We start from the raw sequence: 11,337 nt of genomic DNA, 5'->3' as shown, positions 1-11,337 counted from the left end.
GCAGGGAGCCAGGCCCAGTTCCCCAGGACAAGAGCTGCTGCTGCAGGGTGAGTGTGGAGCAGGTTTGCCCTGCAACCCCCCCCCCCCCCCGGCCTCCCTTCTTCTCTGTCTGCCTCCAGCTTCTCCGGTATCCTCTCTAAGTGCACAGCACGGGAATGCACGGCAGCAATCGGGTACTACAGTGCCTAGTGGATTTACAAAGTGCCCAACTCCCTTTTGATAGTCTAAGGGAGTTAGGCACCCAACTGAGGGGTGTTTGCAAATTCTGTGAGGTGTCTAAATACTTTAGTCCTCCTTTTGCCGTGATGACCGCTCTCTCTCTCAGATACTTATCTGGCCCCACTCACTGCAGTGTCAGAGCACTCAGTCTTTAATGGATTTAGCCTCACCACCCCCCGTGGGGCAGGGCTATTATCCCCATGGTTCGGGTGAGGAAACTGAGGCACGGAGCATCTAAAGGACTTGCTCAGGGTCACACATGGAGACTGTGGCAAAGCAGGGAATGACCTTCAGAGACCAGGGTTCCAAGGCTAGCACCCTAACCACTGCCCTCCCATCCCCATGCACCGGGTGCTGCGGTCCCAGCACCCTGACCAAAGTCAGTGGGAGCTAGCGGTGCTAAGCACCTCAGACAATCTGGCCCCTTTAACAGGTCTCAAACTAGCCTCTAATGTCATGGAAATCACGACCTGACTGCTCCAGGTCAGGGGCCAGATTCCCTCCTCTTCGTCTGCGGTTTGCATTATCACCTGCTAAATATCTCTGTATGCCTTATCTCAGGCAGCAGCCCCACAACCTTCCTGTGCTTCCTGCTCCCACCTCAGGAATTTCATAAATAAATTGATTCCGGCTGGGCTGGCTCCTCGCAGTCTCCCGAAAGTCTAAATGCAAATAACCCCCAGCTGGATGAAGTGAGCGCAGAGAAATCAAGGCGGCCCAGCAATAGACAAAGGCTCCAGCATTGCTGGCCTGCAGGGCATGGCGAAGGGAAAGGAATCCGGCTGCCCCTCCCATGATTCACGTTGGGAGGCCCCAATGTGCCAGGAGCTGTACATCCACCCACGAAGAGACAGGGCCTTACGAAACACACACTGAACGGTCCCCGGGTCGTTCTGTGTCTGTAACAGTGGCTAGCACAATAATAGAGCTCTGGTCCATGACTGCAGCTGTTAGACACAACGATCATCACCCTCCATGTTACAGGTGAGGAAGCTGAGGCACAGAACAGTGAAGAGACTCTTTCACAGTCACTCAGTAAGTTGGTGGCTGAGCCAGGAATAGAACCCAAGTCCCCAGTCCAAGCTCTAACCCCAAGCCTTTTCCCACCACTAACTCCTCAAAATATCCCAGACTCCTCTCTGTCAATTGCTTCTTCACACCAAGTACAGCTCAGCCTCGTTTATAATGGTTTCCCTGTTTAACAGTTGGGGGAAATTGAGACACAGAGCAGCTTGGTGACAGCAAGTAGGTGGCGGATCCAGAAGTTCAGACTTACGCTCTGTATTGCATTTTAAGGAAACCCCTGGAGTTGCCCCAGGTTCAAACCTCACCCCGCACCTATGCCCGGCTGAAGTTAGTCACAGCAGCTCTCTCACCTGAATCATGGCAGCATGATACAGTGGGCCCATTACCAGAATAGGAGCCAGGCATGCCCAGTTCTTCCTCTGCCTCCCTGCATGGGATCCAGGTGCCAGTCACTTCCCCAACTCCAGGCCTCAGTTTCCCCAGTTGCAAACCAGCGATGGTGAGGCTGACTCGCCAAACTAGACAGTTACTGTTGGGATTGTTTGCAATGCATGCAATTAAACTGATTGGCCAGCATTAATAGAATGATCATCCCTAGTTCTTACCTCAGGCTTTTCACCAGTAGATCTCAGAGCAGTTTACTCCTGTTTGCAATCAAACATAACCGGATTCTCCTTTACACTACTCTGGCAGTGCAAAGGGATCTGAAAGTGGGTATCACAGTCACACTTACTTTAATAATAATATCTAACTCTTACAACATCAGATCTCAAAGCACATTACAAAGGAGGTCAGTATCATTAGCCCCTGTGCACAGATGCGTAAACTGAGGCACACAGCAAGGAAGGGACTTGCCCAAGGTCACCGAGCAGGCCTTTGCCAGAGCTGAGAATAAAAACCAAATTGCTCTATCCTTTGGGCCGTGCTCCTGCTATAGGGATCTTTGAGATCCTTGGATGAAGGATGCTACAGGATTATTAACAGCATGTGGCGAGCGCTACAGAAAGGCCACTGTAATGCTATCCTCAGTGGTGGATAGCTCCTGTCTTTCCAAAGCAAACCTACAGCTGCCTGACAAAATGAAGTGCTCAGATGATGTGTGCTTGGTTCGAAGGTTTGTTCAGGCACGTCGGACCTGTCTGGGAGGAGAGCGAAATCTCACAGCTTGGAACTCAGCCAAGCACAGAGCAGCCACCGCAGGTTGGATTCTCGGTGCCTATCTCCTGCTGGAGTCGCGGATACCTGGGTAAAGAGGGCACAAAACGCGACCACAGGCAGAGGTGCTGGGATTTCACCCCCCACCCCTGTTCTCCGCACAGGCTGGTGGGAACGTTTGATGCGCACGCGGCACAGATGTGAATGACGCCTCCGGGAGCAGGGCAGCTGGAGTATCAGGACCTGGCAGAAGCAGCCGAAGTCTCTGGCTAGAAGATGACATAGGGGCTGATCCTGACAAACCTGAGAGCCCAGAGCGATCTTGCCTGCCTGCCCTAGCTTGTGGGACTGGGCCCGGAAAATCACGAGTGCAAGAGAGAGAAAACAAGAGACGAGGGGTGGCCCAGTGGTTACGGCACAGTTGGGACACAGAAGACTCTGCCACTCACCTGCTGGGTGACCTTAGACAAGTCACTTCCCCTCCTCCCACTTTGTCCGCCTGGCCTAATTAGATTGTGCCGGGTGCTGCACAGACAAGCCCTCACAATGGAGCCCTGAACTTAGCAAGCGCCTCTAGGTGCTCCTAAGAGCTTGTCTACACTTGACAGTTAATTCAGATTAAGGGAGGGTGTGAAATTAAAGCACAGTCATCAATCTGGATTAACCCACTGAGTGACCAAGCGCTAAAGCAGACAATCATAAAACGATGACCAATCACAACGAAATGCTTGCCTGGAAGGACCAAATGTTTCCAGTCATCACTATTCAGCTGCTTATTATCGGAGCCGATAAACCATACAGGATGTTTCCCTGTTACCATCACTGTGCACAGGGTAGAAAACCCAGACTCTGACATCAGTTACACCGGTGTAAATCCAGAGTCACTTGTGCCCCTGCACGCCGTGGCACACCCTTGGGCTGGGGGTTTACTCTGGCCCAGTGGAACCTGACTGATTTCAAAGGTTTTAAAATCTGAAGGGAGGAGTAAGGACACCCTCTGGGCTGGTCACTAACGTGCCCATGGGGGTTTATGCCGCCACATGTGATTTATTAGGTGTATTAGCATCGTGCCTCACAGCCGTGGTAGTTTGCCAATGGGAGGCCAATGGCCTAGAGGGCACAGACCATCCTCGCCCACCCCGGCACTGCAACCTTAACCCTGGCCCTGGGGGGTGGGGCAAGGCTGGCGAGTGACCCCACCCAGCACTCCCCTGGCAGCTCCCTGCTCCGGGAGTTGTGACCTGATGCCAGGGTCATGGCACCTCTCAGCTTTGGCCACTCCTCCACCACGACAGAGGGGGCAGCCGGGTCAAACCTGAGTGAACGGCCTCGAGGCCCGATGCACAGGGACGCGGCACCACCTGGCCCCGTGCACCAGGTTGCAACGTCTGGAGCAGGGAGCCAGGCCCAGCCCCGCTGGGTAGGTACCACCGCTGGCGGGAGAGCGTGGGGTTGGCTCACTCTGCAGCCCCATGCAAAAAGGTGCCGAACATACACCTATAGGCCACGAAGGGGGGCCCCACTGCCCCTCTACTCCCCTATTAGCTCCACCACTGCCTTGCATCTCAGACATGGGCCACACACGAGGCACTGTACAACCAGAACCAAAAGCCAGACAGCCCCTGCCCCACAGAGCAACACCCTGGCTCTGGCTTCCTCTCGCAAAGATCGGCTTGGAGTAGGTGGGGTTCTGTGGCTACACTTGGAGAAGGCTTCGCGGCTCCCGGGAGAGCAGCCCTATTCCATATGGCCCAGCCTTTCGCGCGGCTCAAACAGGGCCAGCCCCACTCATAGACTTTAAGGTCAGAAGGGACCATTATATTGTCTAGTCAGACCTCCTGCACAGCGCAGGCCACCGAATCTCACCCACCCACTCCTGTAACAAACCCCTGACCTATGTCTGAGCTACTGAAGTCCTCAACTCGTGGCTTAAAGACTTCAAGGTGCAGAGAATCCTCCAGCAAGTGACCCCTGCCCCACGCTGCAGAGGAAGGCGAAAACCCCCCAGGGCCTCTGCCAATCTACCCGGTGGAAAATTCCTGCCCGACCCCAAATATGGCAATCAGCTAAACCCTGCGCATGTGGGCAAGACTCACCAGCCAGACACCCAGGAAAGAATTCTCTGTAGTAACTCAGATCCCACCCCATCTAACATCTCATCACAGGCCATTGGGCATATTTACTGCTAATAGTCAAAGATCAATTAATTACCAAAATTAGGCTATCCCATCATACCACCCCCTCCATAAATTTATCAAGCTTAGTCTTGAAGCCAGGCCACTCCCCTCCTTAGATGAGCCAAACCTGAGCGGCGCAGCAACCCCAAGAGTGAATGCCACTCAGATTGGGGGCCCTTTCACACAGGGGGCTGAGGGCAAACTGCCTCCCCCAGGCAGCCCTGAATGCAGGAAATGTTGAGTGTCAACCAGAAGAGATTTTGGGGATCAAAGCAGGCCAGTCCTGCGGCCCCTGGAACCACTTGGAGGAATGCCCATAGCAGGACTTAACAGCTAGAGCCATTGGGCCTGGCTCTCAGGGCCCAGTTCTCCATCAGCCTGCACCTTGTGCAATCGGTACACCTGTGCAAAGCGCTCTCTTCCCCCCCCCCCCACTGGTGCGGGGGGATAGCAAGGTGCATGGCCCTCATGAGTCACCCATTATTTCTCCAACGGGGAGGGAAGTGGTTGACGACCATGGGAAAGTACCAGCTGGGTTTTATAATCCCATTTAACCTTCAGCCGTGAGCCAAACCGCCCCCTCAGCCTTCAAGGAGGCTACTACAGTAAAGGACAGCCCGCAGCTGGAAAAGCAGGGGGGGCGTCTCGGCTGAGTGCAGGGGGAAGGGCACAGGCTGCATTTCCAGCTCCGCCACTGGATTGGGGACCAATCACTTCCTCTTCTTTGTACCTCAGTTCCCCCCCTCACCCCAATTCTGGAGAGTGGGATATCCAACCACTCCTACCAAGCATTCCTGACCCAAGCAGGGCCCTGTAAAGAGGGTCGGGTGTTTTCAGAGGAGGTGGAGATGGGAAATGATTGGGGCAGAGCAGCAGAGAGATTTGGCTCAGACCCAGGTAGCTCAGGGGAAAAGTTATTTTCCAAATGCTCTAGAATTACAATGCAACTGCCGGGAAGGAGATGGCAGGGCTGCGGTGCCGCTCTGCCAGCTCTCCCAGCTCATGCCTTCAGGGCAAACCGTCCAGCTGGGAAACAGTGGGAATGGAGGTTTCGCCCAGCCAGCAGCCTTGGCTCCAGAAATGTTTTCCCCTCTTTCATTCCTGCAGACAGAGTCAGCCCAGCCTGGATATGCAGCAATTGCCAGAGAGGCGACCCCAGGCGAGGAAACCCGGTTCAGTTAGGGGCTGGATAGTTCCAGGGATTAGGAATAAGGGCCGGGGGCTTCCAAGCCGGGCAAGCCCAGTTACCCCTGCTGAAACTAGTTGCTCTGGGAGGACGGGAGTGGTGAAGGCACGGGGCTGGAACCCAGGAGAGCTGGGCTCAGTTCCCAGCTCTGCCCCTGACTCACCGGAGCCAGTCACTTCCTCTCTCTGGGGCTTCCTGTCCCCGCTGTACCCCAGTGACAACACTTACCTCCAGCTGGCTGCATTTGTCAGAGGCCCCGTTGGGGTGTCCATCCGTCAATGACCCCCATGGCTCTAAGCAATATAGTGTGTGGGGGGGTGCGGGGAAGTGGTCCACTAGCCTTTTTGCTGTTCCCAGCCAGGCAGGGGCCTGGTGGGCACTAAGGGGGTGCGGAGACACCCTGCTTGGAAGTGGGCTGAGGCAAAGATACCATGGGGTGGGGGTGGGGAACAGGCAGTGCCGTTACAACAAATTTTTGGCACTTGCTGCCACGTACCCAGTGACCGTGCACAGCCGGGATCAGCTTCTCCCAGGGCAGCAGAAGTGAGCAAACGCTCAGGTCCTTAAAGGAGACAAGCTTAAACGCCATATCCTCCAAAGGAGATGCAGGTCAGCTCCGGGTTCTCCATGTTTACCCTCAACTAAACCGGCTGGCACAAACCAAGAGTGATGGACTGTGCCAATCACGGACAGCAGAATAGAGTCCGGTCTGGGTAAAGCAGTTTGCAAACAGGACAGCAAAGTGGCACGGGGATTCAGTGGTCTACGGGGGAAATGGGGGCGGGCACCAGTCCAGTGTGTGGCATCCACCCCTGCTGTCTGTACAGCCACCTCCTTTCTCCACCAGCTGGGCAGTGCTGTGACTTTGGCTGGGCACTAGGCGCCGGGTGTTCCAAGCTCACTGCCCCAGCTCTGTGCCCATCTGTAAGATGGGGTGGGGGGAAATAACAGATTCATCTCACCAGATGGGCAAAGCGGGCATGTCCACACTCTGCGCTGTACCCACTCCACGGAGAGAGGCTTGCCCAGGGAACACTTTTCACCAGGGCTAAGCACTGGGATGGCATGAGCAGCACCCCTACAGCTGAGAGAGCAAGTGCAAGAGGCTGGCGGTGGGCAAGGCTTGCGTGATGACTCCGCCATACACTCCCGGGCCAGTCTCGAATGGCTTTAACACACAACCCCCCTACCTGCCCCGGACCCGGACCTGGTCGCCACCCTCCCTCCACGGGCCTCCTGCCAGAATGCGTGCAGGAGAGACTGCTCCACTGGCCTCTCGGCTCCCTGCCAGGAAGAAGCAGAGTGTGTCATGAGCAACAGCAAACAATGGGAGACGTGTGGGGCTCGAAACAGGATAGTGAGAACGTCTCAGGTGTACCCCGCACTTTTCCACCCTACAGAGCAGGGCCCAATTCAACTGTCGCTGCAAGCCAGCCCAACTCCACCGCCTTCCTTCAAAGCATCGGCAGCGATTCCCATCTTTCCATCCTCCACGGAAATGCGGCCAGCTCCGGGGAGGGACGGACAACTGTTTTTCAGCCCATTGCAGTGCTACAAGGTGGCACAGGCAGTAAAGTGAGGGGGGAGAAAGGATGGGCCAGTTCTTAGAGCACTAGCCTAAAATGTGGGAGACCCATGTTTAATTCTCTGTTCTGGAACCAATTCCTTCTCCTTGTGTGTCTTTGGACAAGTCGCTTAGTCTCTCTGTGCCTCAGTTTCCCACCTTCCCTACAAGGATAACCGCCCTGCCCTGCCTGCCAGGGGGGTTGTGAGGATAAACACATCAGTGATGGGAGCCACATGCGTGGGCACTAGAAGGCGGGTGTTCCAAGCTCCCTGCCCCAGGCCACCTTGCTCAGTTTAAGTGGCAGCATAGAATTTGGCCCGACTCTCACTGAGACTAAGGCCCCTGAACACTGCCAGAGTGGTATAAATGAAAACCAGGCCTAGAAACTAGTTGCTGACCACTCCAGGTTATTAAAAATCCCCTGGCACTCTTCATAAATCGCCCAATTCAAATGCCGCTCCTGACACTCGGCCTCCCTCCATTTTCAATCTGGGTCCTTCGCTGTCAAAGCGGGGCGCAACGTTGCTGCGTGCCGTTAGACAGCTACCCTGTTCCGCCCTAGAGGTGGTTGCATCTCAGTTTTGGAAAGCGTCCTGGCACGTCCCGGATCACAAGCTCACCAGCACCACCGTTCGTGCTACCTGTCAAGTTTCCGAGCGGTATCGAGGTGCCAACCGCAGCACGTCAGTGTCTTGTGAAAGACAATTCACCTTGAGAAACTCTGTCAAGATGCACTCCATGCAGGGGAAAGATAAGCTCAAGTTGCTCGGAGGGCTTTCAATAGAGGTTTTGATTGAGTCAGGGCAGGCCTGGCAAGTGACTCAGAAACTTATCCGATGTTCGAAGCTTTACAAAGAAGCAATTGTACACCCCCATCTAGAACATGGCACCTCAGGAGGTAGGGATAGGTTTACAGGAAACTGGCAGCAACAATGGCCAGTGTGTTGTGAAGGAGACTCACTGAGGATTTTAGCTCTGGATTTTGAAAGAGATCGAATGGGTTTTTTGTGTCCCCCCCCCCTTTTTTTCTTTTTTTTAAATCCAGTGTGTTGAAATATCTGTCAGGCCCTGTCGCAACAAACACATGCGGGGGGCCAACGCTACACTGCAGCCAGATGCCCTAGCTTGGTCTTTTAAAAAACAAAACCGCAGCTTCGCACTCTACAAGCAGGGTGGCCTGGTGGGGAGCATGGCCTTGCGGTGGGGAGCCTGGGACAAGAGGGGTTTCTCCAAGGCCAGGAGGGACCGTTGTGATTGTCTAGTCTGACCTCCTGCAGAACCCAGGCCAGAGACCTGCCCTAATTCCTGTTTGAACTAAGGCAGATCCTTTTCCAATCTCCATCGAGGCGCTGATGGAGAATCCACCACAACCCTTGGGAACTGGTTCCCAAGGTTAATTACCCTCATTTCCAGCCTGAACGTGCCTAGGATGCAGTTCCCCGTTCTGCCACGACCGCAGGCGTCCCTCTGGGCGCTTCACTTGCCCAATGGGGATAACAGAATGGCCGTGCCCCACGGCGTGGGGGCTGTGAGGATAAATCTCTTGCAGTTTGAGGTGCTCAGATACTGCATGGATGGGCACCAGAACAGACCCCAACACTGATTCTGAGCAACTGTCGATGGATCCATGAGCGGCTTGTTCCTTGCAGGCGTTCACCCGCAGCTGCTGCTAGAACGGATGCAAAACCTGCAGACACAGCTCCACGGCGACAATGATCAATCAATACCCCCCCCAAGACACCTATGCCACGGTCCCACCCATGCCCATCACAAACTGTGTCCAGTTTTGGGCCCCACGCTACAAGAAGGATGTGGATAAACTGGAGAGAGTCCAGCGAAGGGCAACAAAAATGATTAGGGGCCTGGAACACATGAGTTATGAGGAGAGGCTGAGGGAGCTGGGATTGTTTAGTCTGCAGAAGAGAAGAATGAGGGGGGATTTGATAGCTGCTTTCAACTACCTGAAAGGGGGTTCCAAAGAGGATGGCTCTGGACTGTTCTCAATGGCAGCAGATGACCGAACGAGGAGTAATGGTCTCAAGTTGCAGTGGGGGAGGTTTAGATTGGATATTAGGAAAAACTTTTTCACTAAGAGGGTGGTGAAACACTGGAATGCGTTACCTAGGGAGGTGGTAGAATCTCCTTCCTTAGAGGTTTTTAAGGTCAGGCTTGACAAAGCCCTGGCTGGGATGATTTAACTGGGAATTGGTCCTGCTTTGAGCAGGGGGTTGGACTAGATGACCTTCTGGGGTCCCTTCCAACCCTGATATTCTATGATTCTATGAACATGTGGTGTACCTCATCCAGTGCACGAAATGCCCCAACAGCAGCTATCGGGGTGAAACCAGACAATCACAGTGCTCTCAAATGAACTCACATGGAAAAATGATAAAGGACAAAAACACCCTATCACCGGTGGGTGAACAGTTGTCACAAAATGATCACCCTAAAATCCGACCTCTCAGTCCTCATCTTCAAAGGAAGCCCACACAACTCTTTCAAAAGACGAGCCTGGGAGCTTAAAAAGGTTATGCCTGAATAAATCTGTTAGTCTTTAAGGTGCCACCAGACTCCTCGTTGTCTTTGTGGATACAGACTAACACGGCTACCCCTCTGATACTTGACTCCAAAGGTTGTCTCTCCCACAAACAGGAGTTGGTCCAGTAAAGGATATTCCCCTCCTCCACCTTGTCTCCCCTGGCGCAGCAGGTTGGATATAACACCCCATGTTCCACCCCAGAACTAGCTGCATCAGTGGTTTGTGAAACGACTTAAAGATCCTGTTGGGATGGACGATGTGTTAGGATGATATTGATTTATATTATTGATATTGATTTATATATTATATCCCCAAGACCCTGGTGCCAGCTGCTGTACAAACACAACAAAGGGACAGTACCTGCCCCATGATTTCCTGAGAGGTTTCCCTTCCAAGTCCTGCCCCACCCTAACCCTGCTTAGTTCAAGAGGCCCATGTTGGCTTTTGGGAAGGCCCCATTGTTCACGAGCTCCCAGATCAGACATTATTTGGGGCGTGATTGAGCAAGGCACAGTCGCAATCGCTGAAGTGCACCATCAGCAGCCACAGACGGGGAAGGTCATCATCCTACCCCAGCAGCATTGTGCAACCATTGCTCACGCCCGTGAGCAGCTACTGAGGACAGTGGTGTAAGGAAGTATTCACCACCATGACTCAGAGTTGCACAATCCAGTTTTCCATGAGTGCAGGAGAGCTCGTTTCTCTCCCCACCCAGTAAATCCAAAGGCCCAGCTCGGCATGACCCCACATTCAAAAGGAGGGTGAGGCAGGGGGCACTGCCTACTGGTTAGCACAGAGACTGGGATTCTGTTCCCAACTTGCACAGGCTCCTGTGGTCTCATGAAATGGGCACTGTGGGCGCAAAACGCAGCCATTTAACTCTGTGCCTCGGTTTCCCCATCTGTTATTGCTCAAGCCCCCGCTGCACTAGGTGCTGCCGACGTATCTTGTGACAGAGCCCCAGCTCTGAAGGGCTTGCACGTGGCAGGGAAAGTCAGGCAAAGAGAAGAGAAGCAACTTGCCCAGCCACCCAGCAGCAAAGCTGGGAAGAGAACCCAGGTGTCCTGCCTCCCAGTTCCATAGAGCACACGAATCGCCAGGCTGGAAGAGAACTGAGGCCCCCCGACTACCAAGCGTCCTGTCTTGGGACAGGGGCCAGCGCCAGATGGGGCAGAGGCAGGGGACTCTGCTCCCCACAGCAATTCCATCCTGAGCCCATATAGTTCCAGCACCTCCCACTAGACAGCACAGCCTCCCAGGGTGAACAGGGATGCTGATACGGAGCTACCTCATGGGGACAATGGACTGTGCACGGGGCACTTGGAAATCCCCCGATGCAAAGCAGAGGCCTGCTGCACCTGCCCTCCCGGAACAGGGACCTCAGAGCTTCAGCTGCAGGGAGAGCCAGCCAGCAGCTGCTGCGCTCGCCCCCGTGGGGCACCGTTCACCAGCAGCTCAGCGGCGTGTC

This window comes from Lepidochelys kempii, chromosome 24 (genome assembly GCF_965140285.1).
Source record: "Lepidochelys kempii isolate rLepKem1 chromosome 24, rLepKem1.hap1, whole genome shotgun sequence".
In the NCBI taxonomy this organism is placed as follows: Eukaryota; Metazoa; Chordata; order Testudines; family Cheloniidae; genus Lepidochelys; species Lepidochelys kempii.
This window is presented reverse-complemented; position numbering follows the sequence as displayed.